Genomic DNA, 25,898 nt, shown 5'->3' on the forward strand with positions numbered 1-25,898 from the left:
TGTGTTTAATTGGCTTTCAGTACGCGATTATATTGTATTTAGAAAAGAGAAAAAGCGAGGATGAGAAATATTGGGGGTTGATATGATACAAAAGTGCTGTCCTCAGGGATTGAATGGAAATGTATTCAGTTGATTGACTTTAAATGAACAAATATGTTTTTGTACAAAATGTACCTTGCCAGTTATCCTCCTCCCCTTCTGTTAAGCAGAACCCAGACATAATGTTTTAAATTCTTCAATAGCAAATGCTTGCTCTGAGCTTCTGCTTTGTCCCAATAATAACTTATGTTTGATAACTTAATCCTGTGGTAAAGAAACAAACCCAGGGTTCAGAATCTTTGCTTATTGGTTTTGTTGCCATTACTGAGTATATAAGACTATAACAAGTCAGTCTTTTCATTCCAACTAACAACATTAGTTATCCTGATAAACACTAGAACAAAGGCAGAGGAAAACCATGTGAGGAAATATGTCTCCTTCTTCTCCTGTAATGGTACCCTGAGTATGGAATCAAAATTCTCTACATTATACTCTAGAGAAAGAGTACAATCTACTATAGTGATGCCCAACCAGTGGTTTGCAAACAACATGTTGCTCACCAACCTCTTGGATGTTGCTCCCAGTGGTTTCAAAGCAGGAGCTTATTATTGAATTTATGGCTTAGAGTCAAATGTTGGTTGTATAAAAACAGTTGTACCGCCAAACAGAGCCTCCTGTAGGCTGCCAGTCCACATAGTGGTTACAAAATAGGCAATCATAACCCATATTTGGCTCCCCAGGAACTTTTTCATGCTTGTGTTGCTCCAAAACTCTTTTTATATTTGACAGTGGCTCATAGGTAAAAAAAGGTTTGGGCCCCCTGATCTACTGTTTATACATAGCATATCTCTTATATCAATACACAATCCTGTTGCTATCAGGGGCTCACAAAATCACCCTCATGGCTATGTGTACCCCTTGACACCAGAGGGAGCATTACTTGGTGGATGGTGGATCCAGCAATGTGACGGAAATTTAACAGCTATAACATAAAGAGGGGGATTCATTGGAACACATTTTTTCAGATTTATATTAGTCTGAAACCATGAAAAAACTAATTTCCACAAATGCCAGTCATTTATCAAAAGATCCAAACTGAAAAAGCACAAGAAAAAAATGTTGCGGAAAAAATGCTTAAGCTGCAACTTTTCCGACTTGCCACACAATAACCAGGCTTTTTGTATAGTTGCACAAAAGCCAGTATCAAGAAACCCTGAAAACCTCTAAAAAAATTATACAAAATGGAAGCTCTTCCAGTTGTAAAAGGGACATCTGTCATTGATTTCTACGTGATCTTGACAAGCTTTAGCTGGAGTATTTTTGCATTTGGAATTGTCACAGTTTTGTCACATAATAAATCAAGAAATCATGTTTTTTTTCCCACTACAAATTCAGTTTTTCAGTGACAGAAAGCCCACCCACAAAAGAATTGTGCTTTAGTAAAGCATCTGTGTTCCCAAATGCTCTGGGTTATCAGCATCAATACATAATTATTTCCCTAATGGCAGGTTTATGGCAACAATTATCGAACAGACCACTTTTATGTTCACGAATCATAATTATTGGGAGGCTCTTTTAAAACTTCCAAAATAACCACCCATATTCTGCTCTAAACTGCAAATACCTTTGCGGTGTTTGTTCCTCACTTTTCACTGAAGCCCATTCATCTGTGTCAGACCAGTCTTGCAATGCATAGATAAAGGTTCATTTGTAGCAAAAATGACCATTGTAACAATAGCTACAGAGTTTTGTTGCACAGATTACTCTGATGCAATGATACTTATATTTGTAAATGTCTACCCCAAAGCACAACAGGTATCCTATTCCCTATTCCCTCATTTCCCAATTCTTACTCCCTTTCTGGGTTTGGGTTACAAAATAAACAGTTAAAAAAACATATACATTGTGCCACATATTCAATTTGTATCAAAAAGAGCCCTCTGTAGCTAAAAGCAGTGGATTTCCTTAATATCGTGCATCCACTGACACAGCAAACATGCACCAAAAGAATTGGGTGGACATGTTTTTTTGATGCTGAGACACCACCTGGATGTAAAAATTTTCAGCACAATTGTGTCCAGTTTGGGCTGAAGTGCACGTATACTGTAAGTACACACATTGGCTACAACTGCATCAGGCACATCTCCCCCTCATGGACACAATGGGCACATTTATTAACACTGGAGAGAATATCACCAGTGATGTTGCCCGTAGCAACTAATCAGCAATTAGATTTGAATGGTCACCTACAGTTAAAAAACAAAAGCAAAGATCTGAGTGCAACATCACCAGTGAGGTTTGTCTCCATTGTTAATGAATACACCCCAATGACTGTGGAATTATAGGAAAACTCTAGATTGTGGGTAAAAAAACATGAGATTTTATCTGAAATTACACTTTGCACCTTTTACATTGACCAATGTATGTATAACATTATTAATATTGGATTACCTGAACATGCAGTGCTTTATATTTTTACAATACAATAAAAAGATAAAGATTTTGGAAATTACAATAAATAAATGTATGTGCTAAATGACACAGATGGAAGAAGTTTCTGCCCCATTCAGTTTGCAATTGTAATGACTCTATAAAGCTATTTTACATAAGTATACCATGCAAGATATGTATTTAAGGGCAGGATTGGGCCAAGCAGACTGGTAGCCCTAGGCAACCTGAATGGCCACCTTCACCTTGGGGGGGGGGGTGCCATAGAAGGGACAAGGGAGCACGGACTAGGGGTAGGTGGGAGAGGTACCTGTCTAGTGCCCCCAGCGTTGCACCCAAGGCAGGTGCCTCTTCTACCTACCCCTAATTCGACCCTGTTAAAGGGAATCTAACCCTAAACAATTAATTTAGGTAAGCTTGTAAAAAGACTGGTCCTGTGAGCACTCTAAGGGGTGTATTTATTAACATTGGAAACAAACATCATTGGTGATGTTGCCCATAGCAACCAATCAGATCTTTGCTTTTGTTTCCTAACTTGTAGGTGACTGTTCAAATCAAATTGCTGATTCGTTGCTATAGGCAACATCTCCGGTGATGTTTGTCTCAATGTTAAAAAATACATCTTACTGGCTATACACTTCCTGTATTCCAAAAATAAGTATTCCGTTAACCCTTAGTTGAGCCAAAGGCCGGTATTACCACTCTAAAAATGCAAACATTTCAGAAACCACTACAAATATATAAAAAATATAAGACACTCCGGGTCTCACCGCCGACTGGGACACTGCGTGTGCATGTGCAGTTGGAGGTAGCAGGAAATCTGCTTAAACTGCGCATGTACAAGCAGGGTCCATGTCAGCGGTGAGACCCGAAGTGTCTTCAGTTGCTAAGATGATGTCGGCCAGGGACGCTGCTGCGCCACTCTTCTAAGGGTTAGCGATAGGGACAGTTGTCAAACTTAGAAACTATGCAATAAGGGAGAGGTGAGGGGGGTCAAAGCAGTGATAGTTAAGGGGGCTTTTAGCGCCCGGGGGTATAATTCTCCTTCAAATAAAATTCAGTCACTTAAAAAAAAATCCCAGTGAGGTTTCAGGCACCAGGCTGCTAAATATTTAGTAAAAGGAACCATGGTTTACTGGTTCTTTCAGCAAAAAGTGTGAACAAAAGGTATTTATGTAACCCTCCCCATGTCAGTAACTAAAATAATTCACCCTTAATTATAAATCATATGCACTGAATACTAATGAGACCGAAAGCTGCTTTTATGTGCCAGAGGGTATGTGCCTCAGGCTTTCACACTGCATACAGAATAATATTTAGAGTGAAGTTACACAAACCAGCAGCTTTATATGGATACAGCTAACTGGTGCTATCAGAAAACGTAGTAAAACCCCAGCAGAATGCTCTCTGGAATGTATGCTAGTACCAGTTTAGGAGAACTGTTCCATCATATAGACTTCATTTACAAAGAAACTCGTTTTCACATTACTTTGCCATTTATTCTGAAAGAGTCTTTGGTGATAGTTTTACTTTAAAGAGCGCTGTTCTTTTAACATTTAACAGATGAATGCTTAAAAAAAGCACTAGGGCCATATGTAGAAAGTTGCAGAGCTATCCCACTATCCTGCTGATCTCACAGCAGGCACTAACAATCACACATTGCTAAGGCAGTAAAGGGATTTCTGGAAGGCTTTGGGGATTTTTTAAAGCCATAAATGCAAAGTTGTCAGAAGGCAACAGTTAAGGAACAAAAAGTTATTAGCTGTAACATTTAAAATCTTTGCTCTTTGTAACTCTCTATTACTCGCATTTACAACTGCTTTAACATTTTCCTTTTGGATTGATGTAGAATTAGGAATGTTAATTTTGCCTTGAATAACTAATATATTAATTCATACTGGTGTTAGGCAATCTCCTAATACTCTCTCTGCTTCATTAATAATGCAATATAAAGCTGACCATATATATTAGGAGGACTGTTTGGTGAGGTCACCTACATGCTGGGCCAAAAGCCTGATGGGATTTTTAATTCTTCTCAATAGATATTTGATTTTCAGAAATCAGGTAATAAGGGGTACTCTGGGCTTTTAATGATTACTTTTAATGATTACAGGTATGGGACCTGTTATCTAGAATGCTTGGGACCTGGGGTTTTCTGGATAAGGGATCTTTCCATAATTTGTATCTCCATAACTTACTTCTACTAAAAATGATTTAAACATGTAATAAACCCAGTAGGATTGTTTTGCCCCCAATAAGTATTAGTTATATTTTAGTTGGCCTCAGTTACAAGGTACTGTTTTATTACTACAGAGGAAAAGAAAATCAGTTTTAAAATTCTGAATTATTTGATTAAAATGGAGTCTATGGGAGACAGGCTTTCCGTAATTCGGAGCTTTCTGGATAATGGGTTTCCGGATAAGGCATTGGTATATATCTAGTAGCGTGTGAAAGTGTCCTATTCTCTATGCCAAAAAATTTGTAAAAAGAATTTTGAAATTTGCGAAATAGCAAAATTTTACCAAATACATAAGTGTAAATGGGAGTCATTTTTATTTATTTTTTTCTCTCACTAAGTGGGTGTTTTTCTCACACCCAATGCATTTGAGTGAATAGGCAGCACACTGGCATCAATTAGTGTTTATCCTTGCTGTTTTTCTGTGCATAAAAACACATTTTTTTCCAGTAGAAGAAAACACATGGCAAAATTGTAGTGCAGCTTTGAGCAAATTTTTGCTGCTCACAAAAAATGTGAATTTTTCTGCCAATATATATAAGGCCCAAACTGTTTAACATTTGAACCACTTAGATTTGTTCTGTCCAGATTAATTTACAGGCCCATGACCTTGGATTTCTTTTTCTCATTTTTCTAATTAGAATATAATTAACTAATTCCCCTGTCGTATTTAAAAGATACTTAAGTGCTGCTCTTAAATTTTGTGCAGCCAATGGCCTTGGAACAGTCAAACTGGAACTGTGAATTAAATGCTTTTATAAATCACTGAGTTTGCAGAATAAAGAGATTTGTGAGCTTGGTCGCTCAAGACAAACTAAGCTGTACATGTTCGGACCAAACCAATATTCCTGTAAAATACCTGTCATGCTGGAAAAGCAGAAAAGATGAACACAAACACTATGAGCAATATAAGTGAAATAAAGAGATACCAACTAGACTTGCTTGACTTTATACTGCATTATGGTTTCAAAAGAGTGAGGGTTGTATATGAATCAATATTGAATAACTATGCAAATGGAATAACTCCTATTTATTATAATTCCATCTTGTCTGAAAGATGAAACTGTCTCTAAATAAAGATTCCTCACATAAAACATAAAATTACAGCCACTGGAAAACATTTCAGAAACAGAGGCTGAGGGTTCAGCTCAGTTGCAAACACAAATCAAAGAGCAAGTCCATACACTGTAACAGCAATACAATAGGAAAAGTAAGAGCCAGAGTCAGTTTGTGGAATCTCCAAAAACTAGCCAGCAAATAAAATATAATACGATATTCATAAAGCTATCATAAGTATGGTCAAAATGAAAAATCTTTAATTTTTTGCTGAGAAAATTGTATGTAATAGAAAAGATATCCATATTCTGTGTTTCAGAACAAGGTCTATCGCCTTTTTAATCTTCACTGTACTCAGTCCAGGCAATTCAATATTTGGTAATTGTAGTATTAGTCTGTTTCTCTTTAAGATCATTTCTGGAACTTAGAATATAACAAAGCTATACTTCTTTCACACTGGGATAATATGACACTAAAATCAATATGATAATATCAGTGATGGTGCCTGTGAAAGAGGCACACTGTTCTTGCAGCTATGTGCCTATGTAATCAGTTGCTTGTGTTTAATGCATTCTCGAGAAGCCATGGATGATGATGGCTTAAAAAGGGAGATAATAGGCATGGGATATTGATTCCTTACTGTAGACTTGCCTGTCAAACATTTGTAATGCTTTTGATTTCAGGTTTATTCCATCGTTTGTGCCTAGATCTCACATAGAAAAGAATTCTTAAAGGAGAACAAAAGTTTAACAAAGATGCAGGGTAACAAAATGCTACATATTATGGTCTGGGGTTCTGTACCAGTCCAATAGAACAACAGTCCTCTAGCCGTGAAGATCTGTCTCTCAAAAGATGCGCCCAGTTGCTCCCCATCTTCTTTTCTACTGATTCACTGCACATGCTCTGCGCTGCTGTCAGTTACTGAGCTTAGGGATACAATAGTCTCACTACATAGAGTATATATAGAATATAAATGTAAAAATACAAACCTGATTAGTAAATAATTCATATTCACATTACATGGCAGCTCAGAAACCAGTGCAATTTGCATCAGAATATTAGAATCAACCCTGTAGCATCCACTTATATGACAAACCTAATTTTCTGTTTGATAATTTGTAATGACCCCTAAGCTTAGTTTCTCAACAGCTGCCCAGAGCACACTGAAATCCAAAATGGGGAGCTCCTGTGACAACTTTGAAGGCCTGGATCATTACTACTATAGAGATGCTGAACCTTTATGTTGGTGTATTAAAAAAAGGCATTTTTTGCCATATTTCTTTTAGGGTTAAATCCCTCTTTAACTAAACCCTTATAGAAGGTCCTGTCAAGATTCAAGAACTACAGTTTTTAGGGTGTGAATATGTTGGTGCAATAACAAAAAAAAAAGACAAAATTAAGCCTTAATAAAAACCGCAATGGAACTTTTATTTGGACAGAAATGCAGCACAGTCTCCAGTGCCTTTATATATAATACTGAACTGTTACACTAGTACACAGTGCATGAGTCCAATGTTTAGTAAATTCTATTGATGTGCAAATTTTTTGGCAGATTCACAACAAAATTCCACATTTCGCCACTGGTGAAAGTCTTGAAAAATGCAACACAAAAATAAACATGCATGAAAAAACGCCCATTACTTTTGATGCATTTTGCATGAAAAAAAATGCTGCATAAAAATTCACATTCACATTATATTGTGTGGAAAAAAACATGACCAGTGACTTCAATGCATTCTGCGTGGAAAAAAAACGCCCATTGACTTTAATGCATTTCATGCCAAAGAAAAGCACAGCAAAAAAAAATCTTCAATGTTTTTTGTGAATTTTTGGCTGTGTAAATTTTTCTACTGTTGCACAAATTTTTCTGGACAGAATTGCTCATTATTAGTAAATTAACCTAAGCCGGACTATAACAGCTATATTCCACACATGATAACGTTGTTTCAGGCCCAGACGAATAAATGAGCTTTTGAATAGGAAAAATTTAATTTATAGGCTGACCTTCAACATACTTGATATAATCACCAAGCAGTTAGGTTGTCCTTAGTCAGGATTAGAGCTATAATCAAGACCAGGTACTTTACACATGCTACTTCCTTGTGATTTCCAAACACTTCGGTGCCACAACTATACAATACTGCTTATCTTCAGTGCTATTATTATTGATTCCTCACAATATATAATGATGCTTTTACCCCTTTACAATATGTAATGATGTTTTACCCCTTATGAGTGGGGGGCACATCTGATTAGCAGTTTGCCTTGGCCACGCTTCCTTCCTGGCCTGGCATTGTCTGAGGTAGAAGCATTTCTCTGCAGCTCTGAAATAATCACATTTTTAAAGGAGAAGGAACGGTATAATCACTGGGGGGGGGCACTCCCCAGCGGGTAATCACTTACCGTAAACCCCGGGATGGTGCTTCTGTTAACGGAAACCTGCCTGGGGTACAGCGAGCGAGTGACTCTCTTCCCTTGCTTGCATGTGCGCTGTACAGTGAAATGGCAAACTTTAACAAAACAAGTTGCCTTTTTTACTGTACTGCACATGCACGGGCCCCCTGATTGTGAAGCATGAGTAAAGAGGATCACTTGCACGCAGGTACACCGAGCCGGTGCAGCTTGGTGCTGGGGAGTGCCAAACATTTTGGCACCCCCAGTGAGCTTACCTTTTCTTCTCTTTTAAAAATGTGATTATTTCAGAGCTGCAGAGAAATGCTTCTACTTCAGACAGTGCCAGGCTAGGAAGGAAATGTGGCCAAGGCAAATTGTACGCACTTATATTGTAGTGTCACCCACTGTGACCTACAGCACTTACATTTGCCCATTTGTGTCTGTTAGTTACCCCACCCATATAGATTGTAATCTCTACGGGGCAGGGACCTCCTTCATCTTGTGTTTCTGACTCTTATTGCAACTGTACCTTGTATTTATTTGTATTTATTGTTATACTTTGTATTTATCCATTATCTTTAACCCCCTGTTTGTATTACTGTATTCTACTGTACAGCGCTGCGTACATAAGTAGCACTTTATAAATAAAGATATACATACATACATACATACATACCCCCCACTCACATTCCCACCATATGTGCACAAGAGCGCGCACATGCATGCTTCCTTTGTAGTTACCCCCCCCCTTGTCACCAATGACATCCTCCTGGACCTTGAACTATGGGTAGCAAACAAAAGAGGTACATACCTAGCACCCCTCCAGGGTAGCGGCCTAGATACCTGTGTACCCCTAGTTCTGGCCCTGACTTCAGAGCAGGGTTGCCAGATTTACTTTTCCAAACCAGCCAAAGTCAGTTCTAAAACCAGCCCAAAACTAGCCAAAAGCCACTTTGAAAGTAGCCCAAAAATAGCCCAATATGCGTAATGAAAAAAAATCTAAAAAAATAAAAAGTATATATGCTTTTTAAAGCGTATAATCACTACCCAAGCCCTGCGCCCCCTCTCCAGTTACTGGGAAGGCTGATAATTCCCTGCCTTCTGTGCCCAGTCCAGCTGGAAAGTCACTACAGAAATAGATTCAGAATGCTGCCTTAACCCCAGACATGATATACATATGGGTGCGTTAAACTACAACTTTCAGCAGCCCCAAGATATCCTGAGAGTTATAGCTTAAGGATCAACTGCAGAACTCCCCCAAATCACAGTAGAAAGTAATAGCACAATCACATACCCTATAGAGCAGGGAACAGGTTGTAGAACAGACAGGTTGAGCCTGAAAGAGCAAAAATGAATAGAAAATGAAAGCCTCTCTCAATACTGTCCAATTGCATGCTGGGAACTGTAGTTTTATATTAATCCTAGCTGTAGGCTAATTGCTAGATACAAACTACATTACCCAGCATGCAGTGGAACAGGCACACTAGGGGGAAAAATATTTGGCTAGTTTCCAAACTACAAACCCGCCAAGGCTCTAAAAAAATAGCCCAAAACTGTACCTTGGCGGGTTTGTACTTTGGAGACCCAACAGGGCTTTAAATTAGTAGCCTAATCTGGCGGAAAAACCGCCAACCTGGCAACCCTGCTTCAGAATCTAGGCTGAAATGAGGGGTGGGAGTGTCTCTTCATTCTCCCACAGGAAGTGTCCCTGATTTTGTTTTCTGCTGGCCTTATCACATAGTTTTTAAAATATATTTTAATCCCAATTTAGATTTTTCCATCAAAACTAACAGTGCATATCCACCCATACAAACCAATGTATCCCCAGCTTTCATTGTCCCTTTTAGAAGTTATACAGTAAATAACATCTTGTCCTTGCTCAGTAATGCTTCAGAACATGGATAGGAAGTAACATTCCTATCTGCTATTCATTTATGTGCAAGTGGAGAGTGAATTTAAATCCCTAAACAATATTTAGTACATAAGTACAATAACCCATTTAAAGGCAGAGGGGCATTTGTTGTATATATTTAGCAACTTTAGACCAATCAGGCAAATTGTTATTTGGTTGCTAAGGGTTATATCACTGGGGCACCAGTAAATGAAGTATTTAAAGATTAAGTCCGCAAAAGAATCAAATATTAAAAATATAAAGCTTTATTGTAATCCATTAAAAAATCATACCCCATGTATGTAGCCTAATGCGTTTCATGTTAATCTAGCACTTAATCATAGGCTCACCAAATTTCTGTTTATACATCTATATATATATGGTAAAACATACACCCACTTAAATTTAAAACCAATCAATGTGGAGTAACCTTTACCACCCACTACTACAAACATTTCATCCATTTAACTCCGGTCCAAAATCAGTTATACAGAAGTTAGAAAATACATATCACAGGGTTATATAGTAAAGATACATATGTTTCAGAATAAAAAGTATTTTTTCACACAAAGCAAGTAACATCAAAAGTAAAATTCAAACCTAAAGGAATCCGTGTGTGTAAATAAAAAATCCAATATACCGTATATACTCGAGTATAAGCCGATCCGAATATAAGCCGAGGTACCTAATATTACCTAAGAAAACTGGAGAAACTTATTGACTCGAGTATAAGCCTAGGGTGGGAAATGCAGCAGCTACTGCTAAGTTTCAGTAATCAAAATAAATGCCAATAAAATTACATAAATTGAGGCATCAGTGGGGTATATGTTTTTCAATATTTATTTAAAAGAAAAACAGTAAACTAGTTCTGTAAGCGGAGAAGATGGTCAAGAAAAACAATATGAGTACTACCCCATGCTCATTGCACATTGGCAAACTGGCAGCAGACCAGGTCCCGGAGGGATGTAAGGGGAAATAAGTATTGCTAGTGGGAGCCTAGGCCAGGGCACTGGAGGGTCTGGTTGCAGGTGGCCTAATTTGCACACAAAGGAGAGAGGGTTCTAGTCTAGAGGGACCCATGGCACCCGACTCGAGTATAAGCATTTTGGGTGCTGAAAAACTAGGCTTATACTCGAGTACATACAGTACTTATCGCTTATGGAGAAGGGTAAGGGTATCCCCTCCTCTCCCACCAGTAAATGACCCCTAGAACCTGTTTTTGAATGAAGGAATTGAATTTACCACCCAGGAAAAATCTCAGTACTTTTCTACCAGTTTTGTGGACACGATTATCCATATCAGTGAAATCCTGCTACAGACCTCCATATATCACAAGCTCACAAGCAGACCATCTTACCTGATGCATGTCAGCATCCTTCTAAAACACATAAAGCACTCAATTATTTTCAGTTACCAAGCTATAAAGTGTAACAGAATCTGTTTTGACACCCGCAACACTGAACATCATCAATAAACTAAAGAATGAATTTCTTTCTCATGACTATAATCTTAGAAAAGGTAGACTATCCAGTTCACTGATCAATCAAAATATATAAAAAGCCAGCTCTGGAATACAAACTGCAACCTGACAGAGAATGGATGCCTTCAGTTGACATATTAGTGACATATAATTCCGTGACTATGAGATCCTGAGAATAATAGGGACGGAGTAATTGAATGCTATATCTAAAAAAAAACATCTTAAATGGGAAAGTTCTACTAAAATGAACAAGTTGTAGACAGTAGTAAAATAGGTGGCTTAATGTTATTCATCTGCCTATCCTGCCTCTCTTATGTCAGACACACAGAATTCTGTCTGGTTACTGCAGATGAAGACACAGGGTATTTTTTTCCTGGCATGCAATGTGATATGTCACGTCAAGCAAATGTCTTTATTTGCAGAGATACTAAAATCAACGCTAAAGCAATACTGAAATAAGTGTTCTTTCCCCTATTTCATTAGGTATGTATGTAATGACAACATTTTCCTAAAAAGACAACTTGGGGGCAACATGGAAGATTCTGAGCCTGGCCCAAGAGTTGTAAGTTGATCATCCAATCAACATCTACAACAGATACAGCAACTGATGTCATGCTTAATAGTTTTTGGCAATGCATAATAATTATGTTCAAGATAAATAAATGGCTAGCTAGCTAATTACTAGCTAATCATGTTTTTTTTTATCACCCACTGGTATAGATAATAGACAGTGGATAAGAGCTCTGAGAAGCCGTTTGAGGCTCATATTTTATGTATAACTTTTAAAGGCCATCTGTGATTGTGTCCATGCCAGACATGACAGATACAGTATGGTGAGCTCCACCCAAGCAGAGAAAGGCAGTGCATAGACAGGTGTTTATTTACAAATCTTGAAAAATGGGGTTGCTATTAGCAACATTAAAGATTTGGCTTTTGTGAATGGAGGGGTACAGGTATTAATATAGTAGAGAGTGTTAAAAAAGAAGTTCCATAATGCAATCTAGTATTACACACCAATTGACCAATGGGAGCAAACCATAATTACTTAAATACAAAGCTATGGATTGTAAAGGTGTTTGTGCTCCTCCCCACCCCCCTTTTAGTGATCCCACCACCTTACCTGTTTGTCTCAATCTATGACTCATTGCATTTGCCATTGACTAGCCAGAACTGGTTGACTAGTCCCAAGGTTTGCATTTCCTTTGACTTCATTTCCCTTTCCTCCACACAATACATGCACTTTTCTGTTCCATTCACCTCATCTCCTCTTCTTCTCTATTGTGCTTTAGTGCTTTATTCCTTCATGGGATGGCAGCATGGACTCTGGACTGGCGTTTCAGAGTTATAGCAGATTCAATTACTATGAAAGTGGGCAGGGTAATCTGTAGTCTGGATCACTACAACCGAACAGTTAGTTGTCTTCCTGGTGCCAGGATTTGGCATGTGGTTGAACGGGTTGACAAATTATTGGGTTGGGCTGGGCATGACCTAACTGTCTTGGTACATCTTAATGGTAGATAGAAGGACCTTAAAGAGTGAGTTCAGTGATCTAGATTCAAATATTAAGGAAAGGTCCTCATTTTTTCTGAAGTTTCGACTGTGCCGGAGACATGCAGGAGACAGCAGGAGCTTAGGGAGCTAAATGTGTGGCTAAAGCCTTGGTGTAGGAAGTCAGGGGTTGGGTTCCTAAAGCACTGTGCTGACTTTTCGTTGGGGTACAATATATATAGCTTTGATGGATTGCACCTCAATGTAAGGGGGTCCGTCATGCTGGGGGAAAGAAAGGCTAAGAGGAGTGTTTAAACTAGACAAGGGGAGTGGGTGAGCTGGAGTTTTATTGGAAAGCTAGTGTAGCCCTGGCAGTGGGATTAGCAAGGGGTCGGGGGGGGGAAGTGAGGGGGGCATACAGTTTACCAGCTAAGGAGATTCCTCTGTTACATGGAAGATAGCCTAATAGTACCCATAGATCTAACTCTCCATTGTGTAACGTAAATGTCAGAGGGAGAAGTAGTAACCTCAGCTGCATGCTGGCAAATGCACAGAGCTTGTCAGGAAAATTAGGTGGGCTGGAGTCTATTGCATGTACTGACAATTATAATATAATTGTTATCAATTAGACCTGGTGGGATAAAACATGCGACTGGTCTGTGAATTTAAATGGTTACACCCTTTTAAGAAGGGACAGAGGGATTAAAAAGGGTGGAGGGGTTTGTCTGTATGTAAAGCCAGATTTAAAGCCATATGCTAAAGATATTAACAGGGAGAGTGTGGGATCCCTTTGGGTAGTGATTTCTGCAGAGCTAAAGGTTACAAAGAAAATCATCATTAGTGTATGCTATAAACCACCCCGTATAAGTGAGGAGGATGAGGCCCAGCTACTATTACAATAGGAGTAGGCTTTACAAGAAGGTCAAGTTGTTATTATGGGGGACTTTAATTATCCAGTCATTGACTGGAGGAATGGAGTGGCCAAGTCAGAAAAAGCTAGTAGGTTTGTAAATATGCTAAATGACAACTTTTTATTTCAGCCAGTTCAAGAACTTGGTGATATCAAATAATGCAGAACTCATCTCTAAATTTGTGTGGGTGAGCATTTAGGGAAAAGTGATTATAACATGGTCTCCTTTGAGATAATGCTACAGAGACAGCTCTATAAGGAATTATCTAAAACACTAAATTTTAGACGTGCAGACTTTGCCAGTATAAGGGCATCTCTGCAAGGTATCAACTGGGAAAGGCTTTTCACATGGTTAAACACAGAAGGAAAATAGAATATCTTTAAAGTGTTGCTTATCAAGTATACAGGTCAGTATATTCCCCTTGTAAGCAAGTAAAGACATCACAAAGCCAAACTCGTATGGTTAGATAAAAGTGTCGAGGTTGGTAGGAAAAAAACCACCCTTTTTAAAATATTCAAGTTAGCTGGGACAGCTGAAACTTTTATCAGATACAAGGAAGCAAATAAAGCATGCAAAAAAGCTATCAGGCAAGCTAAAATAGAGATGGAAAGAGGTACTGCAGCAAAATATAAAAGTGTTTATATTATTATATTTTAATATATAAGTATTAAAAAAAAGAAGCAGATCCTTATTTTCACAGGTGGTCACTTGTTTGATGAGAACAGGGAAAAAGCAGAAATTCCGAACTCTTATTTTTCATCTGTTTACACAACTGAGGATCCAGCTAATATAATTACTGATGCATGGGCCACTCAGGAGGAAATTCAAAAGAAACTTGAACATATAAAGGTAAAGAAAGGTCCAGGACCGGATGGTATTTATCCCAGGGTTAGCTTTATCATTGCCAAACCTCTTATGTGGTTCCCATTCTCAGCTTGAAAACTATAGGCATGTAGTCTGACATCAGTGGTAGGAAAGCATTTGGAAGAGGTAATAACGGATAAGATACATTGCAAATCACAATACTATAAGTTTGTGCCAGCATGGTTTTATGCATAACAGATCTTGCCAGACTAATGTAATTGCCTTTTATGAGGAGGTGAGCAGGAACCTTGATGCTGGAATGGCAGTGGATGTCATCTATTTGGACTTTGCTAAAGCATTTGATACAGTACCTCACAGAAGGTTAATTGAGGAATATTGGCCTGGAACATAATATGTGAACTTGGATAGAGAACTGGCTGAAGGATAGATTACAAAGTGTGGTGGTAAATGGAACATTTTCCAATTGGGCCAGTGTTGTTAGTGGAGTACCGCAGGGGTCAGTCCTTGGTCCTTTGCTTTTTAACTTGTTTTGTAGATAACAAGTTGTCTAATTCCAGGCAGTGTCATTCAGTGGCTACTAAAGCAAATAAAGTGCTGTCTTTGACTTGGCATTGACTCAAGGGATGAAAACATAATTTTGCCTCTTTATTGGTCTCTGGTAAGGCCTCACCTTGAGTATTCAGTTCAGTTTTGGGCTACAGTCTTTAAAAGGGATATAATAATGAGCTGGAGAGAGTGCAGAGATGTGCAACTCAACTGGTAAAGGGGATGGAAGATTTAAACTATGAGCCTGGAGTTGTTTTCTCTGCAAAAACAGTGCTTAGGAGAGGACATGATTACTCTGTGCATTAAATATTAAGCTTATTAAAGGATCTGCTTTATTTCTATGCTTCGGGTTTATATTCAATATCTAAAAGAGTGATGGATTATTTGTGCCTAGGCACTAACTCAGAGGGGACTGGGAGTTGCACAAACTTCCTTTGGCAGATGGTATAATAAAAGTAAGCACCAGGATATTGTAAGGCTTAGAACTGAACTGTGTACCTAAAGTGACTATGCTGCACTTTGGGGATGGTTTTGTTTTTCAGTATTGTTGTGCTTTTGCTTTACAACTGCCTGTATGTTATCATTCACCTGTATATTGCAAACAGCTATATTATTTGGTTTCCTGTGTTGTTTAGTTTTAATAAAATCTGCATTTAAATGAGATGGTACTTAAATTAAAACATATAAATATATTTACGATGAGATGTAAAACTATTGCAAAACAAAAGTAAATTTAGGGACTTACATGAAATTATTCAATTTTAAATTTATTATTTGATTCTCTATAAATAGGTTTACATTGTTAACAGTGAAATGCTGATTTTTTTTTATAAATACTAAAACTGATTTACATTCATTTTCAAACCTTAAAGGACAATAAAAGGTTAATATAAATTAAGAGTAAGTCTAAAGGCATTCTTTTTAAGTACTTACTGCAAATCTAAATTCCCAGATCCCTGCTTGCTTCTCTGAGATATGGTGCTGGCAGCCTACAGCAGTGTGAAGACTACAGTGACATCATTGAAATCTCTCTCCCCTTCCTGTAGGTGCCAGGGGCAGCCTTCCTATTCTCTGAGCATGTGTGTAACTTGATCCTGCCTCCTGTTCTGAGCTACACATACCCACCAGCCAATCAGAAGCAGATCTGCCAGAGGGGAGTGGGGGAGGGAATGAAACACATGTGCAGTATGAAGCAAGGAGGGAAAGGAAGGGAGAATACCTTTTTAGAGATGGCTGCCTGTTCTAGAAAATGTGAAGTAAGTGTGACTGAGTAAATATTTGATTAGGTGAGCCAAAAGTGTGGCGTTTTACTAAACAATAGGAGGACTATTGGGCAGTATGCTTTTTACATTTTGACTTGCATTCTCCTTTAAATACACACTTAAAATAAAGATAGGTTTATATAGTTATTTCTAAAGGGGGACTCAACCTTACAAATCCTTCAAGACTGCTCTTTGCTGTAAGAACTAGCTGTTAGCTTTCTTTAAGCTGTTGTGGAGACTTCTGCCCAATGCTTTGACCAGGGGTTTTCCAGATAAGGGATCTTTCTGTAATTTAGATCACCATATCTTAAGTCTGCTAAAACTTATTTAAACATTAAATACAACGAATAGGATTTCTTTGCCAACAATATGGTTGGGATCAAGTACAGGGTACTGGTTTATTATAATAAATTCTTTACACAAATGTGGGCCAAAACGTTGGATATACAAATATGATAAAGGCCCCTAATGTGGGCCATAAGTTGCATATGCAAATAGGATCATTAAAGAATTATGTCTGAAAGACTTAATATGGAGTGTGGGTCCTTCTGAACTGTTGTATACCATGCATTGACCCAGTACCCACATAACAGAAGACCTGGTTGAGTGTGGACACATTGCAAAATTTATATATATATATATATATATATATATATATAATATATTTATAATTTAGCATTCGCTGGCGCCATAAAGAGTCAAGTTAAAGAGAAAATGAAGAACTAGTAGGCAAATGTGTACTGGGAATTATTTCTGACACAGCTAGATGGGTGCAATCAATTAATTAACAGAAAACACTGTCAGATCCTATTTTACATATCATTATAAGCAGTGGCTTAACATGGTTTATTAAAATGATATTTAATATTTGCTATATCAGTGAGCAGTATTTCATGATGTGCCACCTGCCTTGTCACTGAATATCACTTGCTATTGACATGGGGTTAGATTGTGTCTAATTAAAAAAAAACACTTTTAATACAGTCAAAGTCAGAGATATTAAATTGCCCCTGGGCTTAAAATACATACAGAGTAAACAGTATGCAGTTTATGTTAACGCTAATTTAAAAAAGTGTGCAGTCCATGGAGAATCCTGTTAGAGCTTTCAGGGATTAAATGCTTCTTCAATGAGAGTTATTAAGTCACTGAGAGAATGATATCTGTTTACTCGCTGTAAATAAACAAATAAATGAGCTGTTTTGGTTGGGAATGGGATAATATCTAAGCTAATTATATTTATCTTTGCATTCATTCATGCTTCTTAGTTTGCTGTGCTTTTGGGATTGGTAAAGAAATGACCTTTTATTTTGAGTCTCATAATATCAGTGACATAGTATATTCTTTTCAACCCACCCCTGCCTAGAAACGAAACTCCCAGGTGCCCATTGTATGAAATGCCTATGAACTTTTCATTCAGATTGATGGTCTCAGTGAGAAATATCTTCTACTTTAAAATTCTAGCATATAGCTCATTAAAGTCAATGTAAAATACATAAAGCACACATAAAGTAAACTGATATCTTTAGCTATTATTTAACTCATTAAAGCAGAACTAATCCCTAAAAATGTATATGGCTAGAAATACCATATTTTATCTACTGGACTTACTGTTCTATAGTTATAATGATCCAGTACTACAAAGTTGTCACAGGGGGTCACCATACTGGAATCTGTTAGAAGTGTCTGTGACACACACATGCTCAGTGTGCTCTGGGCAGCTGTTGAGAAGCTAAGTTTAGGGGTCATAGCAAAATATCAGTGTGACTTATATATATTATACATACAGTATATTGTGCATCGGTTCCGACAGCAGCTCAGAGCATGTGCATAGAACCAGCAGAAAAGAATATGGGGAGCTCCTGGGAGAATCTTCGGAGGCACAGATCTTCAGTGCTAAAGGCTGTGGTTGCCTTGGGCTTACTTCTTTAGTTAAGCTTTAGTTTTTCAATTGCTAGATAATTAAGAAATTAAATCGTATAAACAAAAGTGAGAATAACTTCAGATTGTATTAAATTTACTGTTTGTCTGTTTGTCCAATACCAGCACATAAAATATTTCTTGCCAGCAACAGTTCCATTTTATTTGAAAAATGTTTTCATCTACTATGATAATGGCACACTGGGTAATTTTGAGTTTTTTGCCATTTAGGTGTTTTCCATTTCAGTGGCAACAAATGTCTAGAATCACTCCCCATTCGCAATGAACCATAATGAATGGGGGATACAACAAAACCTTCCCCCACCCTGTATGCCATTTCCCTATTAGCAATAGTTTTCTAGAGATCTATGGATAACATTTGACATTTATCACTCAAGTACTAATAACATTTCATAATATTTGTACTGTCATTCTACATACTGGCTTGAGCTCTGTTAACCATATTTTGTAAAGTTTTTAATAAACAACTAAAAAATCCTATTGGAATGTGAGTGCAGCCCCCATGCTAACACAGTGGCTGATCTATATAAACTGCATAGGAAACAAATGCCCATTTTTTACCACTGAAAAGTAACAGTATATTTTATTTAACTGTACATTGGTTTAACTGCCCCTTTAATAAAAGCTAATTACAGATTTTTTTCAACGTTTTACCATAGCATGTCAGCTGCTCATAGTTATTGATCATCCCATTGCTATGTGGTTTAAAACCACTCGATCATTCCTGGAAAAAAATTGAGACTAAAACCCATAATAAATTTGTCTAAAGTTTGATGTGAGCAAGTATAATGTTTATACCCTTTCAATTCTGACATGGAAGGTTTCATTTAAGTTATACATTTCCACCTTTTTCAGGACTAAAGCAATAGTGTAATATATCAAGGGAGTGGCCAGCCATTCCTGGATCTGCACTTCACAAATTGTTTCTGGACCAAGTAATAGCTCTTACATAGTGAGTGATAAACAAGGGCAAACTGAATAGGATCTTTTTGTCTGGTTGTTGGTTTCTAACTGCAAAACAAGGATAAAAAAACAATGTTCAGCAGAAAAAAGAGTGTAAAGAAAGTGAAATAATAATTAAATATAAAGGTAGTAAGTTAGGCCAAAGTGAAAGGCTGCAGGATTATCTGCCTCCTATAACCATAGGAGGCAGACAATTTTACAATTGTTGTGGCTGCAGTCTTCTTATTCTAGAGATTGTTCAGTTTAAAAATGAAACTAGGAAAATACATAGGCTGTACAAAATAAAAAATGTTTTCAATATAGTTATTTAGCCAAAAATGTTATTTATATAAGGCTGGAGTAAACAAATGTCTAACATAATGGCCAGAATGACCATTTTCCTCACCTAGATACCTCCCTTCTGAGACCCTTGTTTGAGTGGAACTTGACCAACCTTAACTCACACATTAAACTTAAAATGTGATGTTGCCCAGGGCAACCAATCGGTAACTAGATTTCAACAGTTAGAAAACCAAAGCAAAACATCAGATTGGCTGCTATGAGCAACATCACCGGTGAAGTTTTACTCCACTTTTTACACAGCATGATAAATATGTTGGGTATGGTACAAGCTATGGGAAGGTTCCTTCAAAGATCATCTTTAGGTAAGTCAGTGGCAGAAAACCCTGCATCAGGTCCCCACCTGCGTTAATTGCAATTAATTGCTCTTTCCTTAAAAACCCAGGAATGGGTTTTTGCTAAAAACAGAAAGCTATCCAGGTTTTAGGTGGCAAGTTTTTTTTTTCTTTTAGCAAAAAACTGCTCATTAAAAAAAAAATATATACATGGTAGTTTTGCAAAACAGGATTACGGGAAAAAACAAAAGCCACTGAATGTAGGAAATGAGTCAGTTCAGGAACTGCATTTTCCGCCAACCCAAGGACAATATCAAGGCATCATAAATCAGCCCCTATGTTATGATTCTTATGATTCTAGTGCAATGTTGGGGTGGGACTGCTTCTGTATTTATATGCTCTTCTGTCATCTTTATTTTACCATGACTTACAAAGTATCATCTAGAGAGTGTTCTCTTTAAAATAATTATTTCACCTAGTTTCTGCTACCCATGTCACGTCTCTTTTTGTAAACTTCTTCCAATGATGAATTAATTGATCACCTGTCACAAATAAAAATATAGTTGGCAGTTTCTATTTTTACATTTTATCCAAGCACTGAACACTTGCTGCTGGTCTATCTGTGCTAATTACTTCCCATAGATCATGTCTGGGTAGAGGCCTTTGTACTTGAAACTTCTATAGCTGTTGAATCCTATTATTCAACTTGTCAACTGAAAGCTTAAATTCAGAGCTTTGGGCCATTTTTATTTGCCTCAATTTATCATGAAATCTTGTCTGTGTTTGACTGCAGCTCTCATGAATCCTTTGGGTAGTTTTGCTGTGTCCATAATCATTGTTTGATTCTCGTTTCATGATAGTTTTGAGGTTAAGAGAGTTCTGCAGATTAAGACTTTTTAGTATATCTATGTGCCACCAATGGAACCTCAAAAATTCATTTTACTTGGCAGTTTTTACCAAGGCTAGAGGCTTGGAAATTTAGAGGGCCAATAGCAAAAAAATTATAATATTCATTAATAATACAGGTATGGAACCTGTTATCAAAAATGCTTGGGACCTGGGTTTTTTGGATAATTTGGATTTCTATAACTTAAAGGAATACTGTCATGGGAAAAGGTTTTTTTCAATCAGTTATCAGAGCTTCTTCAGCAGAATCCTGCATTGAAATCCATTTATTATTTTTATATATTTAATTGTGAAGTTTCACACAGGGCTAGCCATATTCTTCATTTACCATGATATCACTCCACCCTTTCCCCTCAGCAGCCAATCAGCAGAACAATGGGAAAGTAGGAAGATAGCAGCTTCCTGACACCTGTGGTAGATATCAGTACTGCTTTATATTAAGATTTTGGCAGTGACTTCCACACTCTTTTGTACTCTATTGCTGTTTTTTGGAATATAAAGAAGTGTAGGTGCTGCGAGTTTAGAAATGCTGATAGATTGCTTCTCCCTAAGAGCCTGGGCTATGTGCAATTCCCGCCAACCTCCTGCTTACTACTTCCTGCTCTGTGTGCTGCGCAGGTTTCTGTCAACAAGTGCAGAGAGAGCTGCTCTTTGGCTTAGGGAGGTTAGTGGGTGTGACTGAAAAGCGGTCAGTAACATCAAACCATCTGCCCCTTGCTTTGCCTTTTCTCTTCCCCCATCTGCCACCTAAGCTGAATAATTGTATTCTGAGATCTTTCCTCTACTATACTTAATAGCAATTCTCTTTCTGACTGGTTAGCCTCCCCAAGACTTAATTAAGATCGGCCCACGGTGGATATCCAAGCTGGAAATAAAAAAAGCCCTATATGAGAGTTTCCATAGAAGGCTGGCTGGCCACTATTATATCACCTAGGTTTTTTTGGTTTAAAAATGTGTAGATTGACAGAAATATTGGTAGATAGTTTAGAAGCAGGAGGGGTAAACAGCAAGAGGTGAAAATCAGGGGGAAGTGCCAGAACATAGAAGACTTTACGGGAAGTGAAATACACACGGGAGTAAACACAGAGGGACTCAGATTTGGTGAGTTACCTTGGTGCTGCTGCCACAAATTGCCATGCCCCCACCCCACTTACTGCACAATACAATTCCCACTCACACACATACAAACACGCCAGCAAACTCACACTAAGGGGTCCATTTGCTAAAGGTCGTGGATTTTTTTTCGCAAATCGTATGTTTTAGTGCTAAAAATAGTGGTTTTTGCTCTTTTCTCTAAAATTCCAGCAAGACATTGAAGTTTTTCTTTGTCCGAAAAATGTTTTTAAAAATATAATTTCACCAGGGTATGGATAACTGTCCCTACTGTCTGTTATAGGGTAGGTATTAAGAATATGGAACACTGGGTAACCAGTGTGCCTCATTTGCCAATCTAAATTAAGAAAGTTAGGTGGAGGGGAAGCCTACATGCATCCTACATCCCTGCTCTCAGGAATATAGCACTGCTGGACACTGGCAGAGCTGTATGTATAGGAGGAAGTGCAGGTCTTTGAGTGCAAAGCCCTACAGTATGGTGCAAAATTACTGGGAAGGATATAAAATGCAAAAATATGGTGGTTTGTGACTGTTTATTTTTTTTTTTACATTGCATTCTGCTCTGCACTTTGTAAACAACCCCTTATATCTTATTACATTCCACATGGTCGAAACAGAAGATATCCCATTGGATATTTGTGCTAAAAACTCATGCAAAGCTTTGAATGCCATTGTATTATTTATTTGTAAAATCTTATACAACAGTTAGCAGCGGGTTCTGTGGGTTCTGGCAAATGCCACAGGGGCTGCTGTAAGATGGCGTAGACAGTCACTATTTAGTAGTCTGGTGGGGGCTGTTTAGGCCTCTGTGTCCTCAAATTGCTAGGGCCTATTTTGAATCACAGTACAGGCCTGGTAGTATAACCCCCTAACTGTACAAAGACCCCCAGAAAACCACATATTTTTGGAAACCACATACTGTATATGTATTATTATGCAGTGTAAATATAGAGCACCCCCCCCATGAAAAACTACTTACATACTGCACTTGAAACCTGCAGCCAGAGTAAAATAAATTATGAAGAGCCAATAGTAAAAAATCCAAGTCTGGCTCGGGACTGCTCCAGTTAAATGGCAGTAGAAGAAACAATAGCTTAACTGAAAAAAAAAATTATACCATAAAAATCAAGACAGAATCCCTTTAAGACTGCTTAAAAATAATTTAAACATGAAAAAAGACAATAAGATGGTTTTGCTTCAATAAGGATTAATTATATCTTAGTTCAAGGTTCTGTTTTATTATTATAATTGTAATTGCATTCTATGGGACTGTTTTCTAGATAACGGATCCCATACCTACACCAGCTGAATTACAGTATTCTGTATTTTGGGATCTTTACATTTGTTTCAAACATGCAATGACATGTAACAATAGAATACTTTTATGACATTTGAGTAATTTTCTTTGGGGTATAATACCATAAAAGAATATTTTTGCAAGCAGTTTCCCTTTGCTAATTTATATTTCCTTGTGTCTCTTGCCATTCATCTATAATTAAATGAGTGTTCCTTTTTATCTACAGTATGTAAGTTCTATTTTGAGACGACTTTCTGCATTGTACTTTGCTATAGGGATAATGAAGATTTACATAAATGAGGTATTATTATGAAATATTTATTGTCTTTTAGCCAGTGAAGATTCACCTGAATCTGCCCATGTAGCCTGTCACTTGCTTTAATGGAAATGACCTGTTTCCATCAAATCACACAACAAGCTACATGGGCAGTTTCAAGCTGAGAAATACACCCCATGTACCAATAACCTTAATGATCACTACATACGTTTTGTTTTTACCAAGGAAATTATAATGGGTAAATTCTTTTAGCAGCTACTGTGTGTTTTACATCTGACAAAGCATAGATTTCCATATTTTATTCTAAGGATTTTCTTCTATAGGTGCCCTGAATTTCCTCAGAAGAAGGACTACCTAATTGTCAAGGGTATGTAGGGATCCCAAAGAATTGGGCCCCTTTAGGATGGGTTCCTCTTTTAGACAGGCACCAGAGGGTGGCCTTTTGGGTTATGGACACCTAAAGGTGGTCCTAGCTGTTTACGTGTGAAAAGGGAGTTTTCCTGTTATTCAGCAGCAACCACTAGTTGGCAGTGTGCTGCAATATAAAAAGGGATGATACACATTTTGTGCAAGGTCTTAAGGTCCCCATACAAGGGCCGATTCCAGCTGCTGATATCGGTCCCTTAGACTGATTCGGCAGCTAATCGGTACATGTATGGGCACTACCGACGGGGCTGCCTGACCAATATCTGGCCTGAAATCAGCCAGATCTCGATCGGGCAGGTTTAAAAATCTAGTCGGATCAGGGACCGCATCGGCTCGTTGATGCGGCCCCCGGACTGACTTTTCCTATACCCGCCGTAATAATTTGATCGAATTAGCCTGGATTCTCCCAATATTGCCCACCCGTAGGTGTCAACATCGCCAAGCGAGCGGATCTTAAGGTGTATGGGGACCTTTAGTCCTGGGACCCCCCTCGTAAGAGGTTAGCTACAGGCTTAAGAGATCAGAGAGATTCTGTTATAGTCACTCTAGTTGTGAGAGATTAGACAGATATTTAGAATATTTTAGATATTTACTATACGGTATGCAGAATATAATGTTGCGTACATAGCCTACAAGACAGTAAAAGGCTACACTACCAGCTTCTGTGCCATATGTCATTATGCACCAATTACAGATGGAGTGGTTCTCGGGTCAAAATGTCATTGTATGTAAGGATAAGGATTAAAAGACACTGGGTATTGAAAGGATTGCTGTAATTGCATATATAAATGTAGTGGTATTGGTAGCATCGCATAGAATAAGGGGCAATATGTCACATCTGATTTGCAATAGCCAGCCTTGCATTATCCTAAAAAAACAAAACAATATAATTCTATAACATATTGTATATGATATTCTTTGTGTATAATCTGTTCAGGAGGTGCATCTGTTGCAAATCTGCAGCCAAACTACTTGAAATGTATAAACTTCTTAATAAATGTATTTATTTAAGGGCCAAAATATGCTGTAAAACTGCTGCTTAACAATAACAACAACAGCTGCTTTATACATGCCGCCAAATTAGAGTTTACATTGGTAACCTTTTAATATTTTCTACTGTCTATCTCATAATGTGTTCATTTGTTTATATGAATAGATGATATTTATTTTAGTTGTGCTCATTAGGGCAGTTTACCGTGACCATTTTGGTACCTTTTCCAACTGCATTGCCTTTATTACAGGAAAAACAGTCAGATCAACTTTCTGTTTTAGAGAAATTAAAAGCGATGCATTATTTTGCTTATAGTGTTTCATCTCAAATTCTTAATGAAAGACATGAAAAAAATAATGCATGTTCCTAGCAGCTGATCTTTGGCTTTGTGTTCACTTATTATTAGTGACAGAAGTTGGCGATGATTCTTTGTTTGAATATTTTTTTTTTAATATGATGTAGACATTGGTATTCTGAGACAATTTGCAATTGGTCCTCTTTTATTTTTAATGGTTTTTCAGTTATTTAGCTTTTTGTTCAGCAGCAATCCTTTTAATAGGGTCTTATTTACCCTAGCAACCAGGTAGTGGTTTAAACAAGAGATGGGAATGTGAATAGTTAAGGGACCTGCATGGAAAAATGAGCAATAAAGAATTACTTTTTGGCTGCTAGGGTCAGTGACCCCCATTTGAAGGCTGGAAAGAGGCAGAAGAGAAAGGCAAACTATAAAAAAATTAATTATGAAGACCAACTGCAAAGTTGCTAGGAATAGGCCATTCTATAAAATACTAAAAGTT

This window comes from Xenopus tropicalis, chromosome 1 (genome assembly GCF_000004195.4).
Source record: "Xenopus tropicalis strain Nigerian chromosome 1, UCB_Xtro_10.0, whole genome shotgun sequence".
Classification (NCBI taxonomy): Eukaryota; Metazoa; Chordata; class Amphibia; order Anura; family Pipidae; genus Xenopus; species Xenopus tropicalis.